The following is a 6550-nucleotide window of genomic DNA, read 5'->3' as shown; positions in this document are numbered from 1 at the left end:
TCACTAATTGCTCGTCCGTCGAGGTCCGACTATCACTTGTTTGGTGATAGTTTTGGTATTCAGTGTTCGATATTATAAGTGTTATGATTTATTGATTTTATGCAGATTTGTGTAATGTTGTTAGTCCAGTGCATGATTTAAATTAAATAAGTTTATTTAAGTTTTTATGATATTTTGATGAGATTTTTTAGAGAAAGATTGACTTATTTTTAAAAAAAATTATTATCCACTCACTAAGCTTACTAAGTTTTATACTCACCCGTTTTTATTATATTTCCCCCCTCCACAGGAGATTTGCAGATACATTAGTCAACCCAGCAAAAATAATTATTTTTGAAATTATGGCCACGTGATGGTGCTAGAAATCATAGATGTTTTTTTGGGATATTACGGATTGTATAATCTATTACATATTTAAGATTAAGAATACGCTATTGTATTTTAACATTAGAATGTCTTGGTGATATTTGGTATGTTGATTGAAGAAGTTGGTTGTAGAGGTTGAGTATCGAACTATTTTTGGGAGTGTTAATTTTATAAATTACAGGTTTGAGAATGTCATAATTGTAAAGGAGACTCTGCAGGATTTTCAGTAGACTCCTTAAATATTAGATTTACTATTAGTTCATTTAGTTCATTTAGACGAGATTAGATAGACTCGTCCTGGGGTTTTGGGCGGGGCGTGTCAAGTAGTGGTGCAATCAATTAAATGAGCTAACCCAAGAATCATATGGACATATACAATAGTGGCTACAATAATTAGGTATGTAATTAAACTTGCCCAATTATTTAATTCCAAATCTACTCCACTGAAAGATTGGAACTGACCTCTATAATTGTATGCTATCTAAGATAGTGTTGTCGAATAATAATTCGACCCATGCCACACTAATTTCCTTACTGAACAATCCTTTGTACCACATCACTAATTAAATTGATCTATCAACTATCCAATCAATTTAATTACATCTTGTTCCTTGATACTTACTGGTTTTCTTTAATGATCATTTTCAACATGCTAATTATATTGACACACTCTGGCCAGAGAATTCTATGATCAAGTATAAAAAACCCATCAAGAGAAGTGTTGTACAAATTCTATATTGTTAATCTATAATCTCACTGCTCATAATTGCTTCCACCAAGATATAGGGTAATCTTAACTATAAAAGAATGTTGCGCCCGTTGGTAATTCAAATGAAATGACAATCATAAACATGAAACTATAATTAACTCAAGATTAAGATTACAATAAAATCAATGCCTATGAGATTTAATAAGTTTAACAGTCATTTCAAGGTTAATTAAATCTCATATGTGATCTAGTTCAATATAGTCAAACTACATTAGTAAATTCATATATGATTCAGACAAATCATTTAATGAATTTACTGCAGTTTAAACATAAATAAAGCGCCTAACTCTATTTATCAATTGCGAACTTAATTTATTTAATCATAAGATAACTTGTATTTATATCTTCTGTGAATCACATAAATACATATAATATGATTAAATGGACATTATTCAAAATATTTATGCAATTAAGATTTTTGAAAAATATCTCATATATTGTATTAATCAGAAAATCAATATGCTTTAAAGAGCGCATAATCCCAATAGTTTCAACTTGGCTGAAACCATATACATAGGACATCCGTGAGCCTCCATACAGTTCCAAGTCTCTGAAACCAATTAGGCTTGAAAACCAGCATGCTTTAGCCATATTGAATGAAACTTTGAACGGCTTAGGGCCGCTGCTGGAGTTGCAAAAGCAAGAAATAATCAATGGCAAGGGATCCGAAATTTAGCGAGGTAAAATTTTGATAGCAAGTAGAGCCGCAAAGACCCATCCAATCTGAATTACATAATTACATAATCTGAATATTATTGCTAATCCTTGCCCAAGAATATTGAAGCCCTGAGAAAGGAAGTTCAGTGAGACTATAACCATCAATAAAGGCAAAACAATTGGCACAAGATAAAGAACCAGGAAGGTTACCGCCTTGTAGCAACACCAACAATTCTCAAGCTGAACCTTTGCCGTCACCTGTCGAGCAGTACAGGAGAGAATACTGGCATTAGTAATAAATTCTTCTATTAAAACCCAAAGTTTGAATGAATACGCCGCGAAAAACGACTTTGCATTGAATCAAAATCCACCATCGGTTCAGAAATAACAACAACGCAGGATTATGAATAGAACAAACAATGGCTAATTCTTCTTTTGAATTCGGGTTAGCCACTCCTCGACTATTCCTAACTAAGAATTTCATTGAGGACGCTGGCTGTCCTCAATGCCTTTTTCCTTAGCACTTAAACGCCTTTTCTGAGATTTTGAGATCACAATCTTGAATTGATCAGCAGTGGCTTTAGTCAGAGGATTAGGATTTTCTCTTGGTTTGAGCTCTGCTAAGCCTTTTAAAAATTATATACCACCTGTCTTGTAGTGCTGGGGTAAAATTAGACTTAATCACTTCTATTTTTAATTTATTTACCACCAATTACTTAAGTCGATTCTTTTTTTTAGGAAGAGATCAAATTATGAGAGGATCCTAGACCGTTCCATATCTATATAGCAATGGAATGTCAGGTAAATCGACAAGGGGGGGAGGTGGCAGAGTATTATTTTCAACAGCCTCTTTATCAAGTGGAATGTCAGGTAAATTGCTGTCATTGATGAAAGCCATAGGATCCGCTGATCCGGAACAAGGTTCCCAGTTGGTTTACAGACCTAATGAGGTGAATTTTTGGGGTGTTTTTCAAACTATCCAGGAATGCTCTTGTTCAAGCCACATTTAGACGCATCATGGCCAACACAAGAACAATAGCATTGATCTTGTTCAAATCCATTCGCTTTGGTAATCATCGTGATTAATTTTAATAAATAATCGGTCCCCTTTCAGAGAGGCAGGAAGGTGCTGGCCCGGATGCGAAGTCAAGTCTGGAAAGGTTGCCAAAATGGAAGAAAAAGATTTTAATGAATAGGGACTGCTGGTTTTAGTGAGGAATTTTGTGAAAGTGTTGGAGTATTTTCAAATCGATTGTGTTTTATGAACAGAACAGGAAGTAAAAGAACGAACAAATAATGTAAATAATATATATAGAAGTAATGGAGGTGTTAGATTAAGCTTTCGCTGCAAAAGCAACTCGCATTTTAGTTCAATTTACAAAGCTAATATGCGCCGGCTCTTTTAAAGAACACTTTCCAAATAGTACGACAAGTGGCATTTATTTGTTGGGTATATATAGAGTCTTTCACACTATCATAAAACCCCAAATTCGCACCCAAAAAATTCATCCAAACATCCACACTTGAGAATTTTCATAATATATATATATATATATAATTAAGCATATGGCTCAATAGTTTTCCCAAACTACACGGTAATTCTTAGGTGCGGACGCCCCTTTTCTTAATACGGACACACTATTAAACCATGTAGTTTTATAGAATCAGTTTTTAATGCACTATAAAACCACGTGCTTTAATAACGTGTCTGCACTGATTCAATTAAACCACATGATTTAACAGCGTATCCACATAAACAAAATGAATGTGCTCTTATGAGTGAAGGACGATACATTCACACTAAATGAAGTATAGGTTCAGAATTTTACTATTGAAGTCAAAAAATAAAATGAAGACTTTTTTTGGCCAAAGAATAGAATTTGTCAATAAACTTGACAAATTGGCCAAAGCAACACCTAACACCTTGACAAATAGCAGTGTTGGTGCAATAGTGCCATTGTTTTTCCTATAAATAGATGGCACTTCTTCCATTCTAAGCATCCCAAAATTTGAGAGCTTAAGAGAAATTGCAAGTGAAGCAATTCTAGAGTTCTGAGAGTGTGAGCAATTGGAGAATGTGTGTGAGAGTGCTTTGAGTGTATTTGGGTTTTGGGAAGTGAGGTTTCTACTCAAATATTGTACTCTAATAATTGTTAGTAATACAATTATTTTCTCTTGCTCCCGTGGACATAGGCATATTGTTGAACCACGTAAAATTCTGTCCTTTATTTTTCTTGTGATTATTTGGTGCGCTTGATTCCGCATTCCGCGCACAACATTTACAACTGTAACATCACATAATCTTAATTTATTTTATCACTACTTGTTTAATTAACTAACTACTTGTTTAATTAACTATAATATCATATGGTGTTTATCGAATCTGCAGATATCTGTAAGAGAAAAGGATAAGATTTTCTTATTTGAAGAGTATAAAATTAAAATACTGTTAGGAAAGTGTAGCAATATTATTTTATACCTTTTCTAACAGTTACCATTGATTTAAAAAAGAATAGTGTTATTGATTAAGTGGTAATCATATTACCGGCAATGTCATAAATACGAAATTTGACAACATAAATCTGGAATCACGTGAAGTGATTGAAAGATATTGTATTCCTTTAATAATTAATATAAAAGGATATCAAATCTGAATGAACCAATGCTCCCCCATTATTCTCACAATTGAATCATAAGGCGCGAATCCGTTTTTCACTAATCTACAATTAAACATCAGCCGTTGATCGTCGTCTATTTCCCGCAAACTTGTCACTATCGGCTACTTGAATTTATATATTTATTATGTACATTATAAACATTATAATTATTGCCGATAAACTACTGTTATTGCCCCAAGGTAAAGGAATACATATATTGACTTTAGATTACAATACCTAATACTAGAGTCAACTAATACTGTTATTGCCCACAAAGTAAAGGAATATACACACACACATACGCACATATACACCTAATATTGTTATTGCCCACAAATTAATGGAATATAGTAGCTCTATAAACTAATAATCGTTATTATATAATAAATTTTTACGGTTCCGACTTGAGCCAATGGACCAAATTAACAATTTCGATATAATAAGATAATACTTTTATATACATAAATTTTTCAATCCAAAATTTTAAAGTGCAGGAAAGTTTAGGAGAGCTTTAAAACCGTGCGGTTTTAAAGCTTAATTTTAAAATGCTATTAAACTACATGGTTTTAAAGCTTTCTTGGATTTTCCGGGACTTTCAAATCCCAAACCAGAAAACTTATAAGTCCGGGAAAGGTATTAAATAGATGATTTATTAGTATAATCATTATGTTATTAATATATGTATGTCCTTTTTTTCTTAGAGGCTTTATATAGATTGGGACTTCACAATGTTGTGAAGTGATTAAAAATGGTGTGAAAGGCTTTTACACCATTACAAAGTCTCAAATCTGCATGACAATCCTTGCACGTGTCTACGCTTGAGTGTACATATATGTGTGTGTGTCTTTTTACCTCGCAGACGCCCGCAAGAATTTTCATGTAGATTTGAGCTTTCACAACAAATATAGGTCAATGTAAAAAATAAAAAAAATACAGATTTCATTACATTAAGGGACAAAATACATCGCATTATATTGAAATATATAGCTTTTTTGTCTTTTAACTTGTACTTTATTTTGATATGGTAACAGATTCACTTATTTTATATTTGAGGGAGGATCAATGGCCCCTTAAAATTACATTTATTTTTACATCATTTATTAGTCCTTAGATTTGTAACTAATGGGTGACTTGGATTAGGTTGATTTAGTAACATAGATATTTAATAATAATTTATTAACGGTATATAATTAGTAATTCTTAATTAACATTTCTCTCTCCTACTTATTTACTTTCCCTCCATAGTTTTTATTCTTTTTTTTTTTTTTGCTTATATCTTATTTTGTGTTTTGTTTCATCTTCTCATTAATTGTTTCACTTCCAACCTGTTGACAATATTTTCGTGCATTTGTAATAAAATTTCAATAAAATCAGCTGACTTGAAGTTGAAGAACTTTTTGATTTTCTAATACACATATGCGATGATTGATCTTCAAGTGTGCTTATGGGAAAAAATTCTTTCAACAAAAATCATTGATTTGTATTCAAGCCAATATAATTGATCCACAATTCCATAGACAACTAAAATTTTAGATCAATAATGGCTGCTTAAGCTTACATAATATTTGTGATTTTACTTTTTACAAGCTCGCATACGAAATGTAGCTTTTGCCTTCTAAGGCTTCACTGTGTTCAATTTTACAATAATAGAGATTGAAAAATATATTTTTTCTTCAAACAAAAAAAGGCATAAAAGACTATATGATGTAGTGGAAGTTTAATGTTCAAAATATTTCGTTGATTCTAGAGAATACCAGAATAAAAGAACAACTAAATTCACGTTGATTCAAAAGAATACCGTGAATTTAGGGGTTAAGACTCGTTGATTCTGCAGAATACAGAGAATTAACTGTTCAAATACTCACAAAGAGATTTGAAAATTAAAATATTATTGAACTGAAAATTTTGCCTTCAAAGGCTACAAGAGGGAGCTATTTATAGTAGTAGTAATTATCTTAATTTATGAAGTAAAAACAGAATCCTAAATTGAAAGGGAAACAAAATTCTAAATTAGAAAGGAAATTAAAAGCCTTAAACTTTAGTTAATAAAGAAACTAATCTTAGTATAAAATGGATTCATACTCTTCATCATTCCCCCCAG

The sequence above is a fragment of the Citrus clementina genome, unplaced genomic scaffold (assembly GCF_000493195.1).
Source record: "Citrus clementina cultivar Clemenules unplaced genomic scaffold, Citrus_clementina_v1.0 scaffold_5, whole genome shotgun sequence".
Lineage (NCBI taxonomy): Eukaryota > Viridiplantae > Streptophyta > Magnoliopsida > Sapindales > Rutaceae > Citrus > Citrus x clementina.
Note: the sequence above shows the minus strand (reverse complement) of the source record.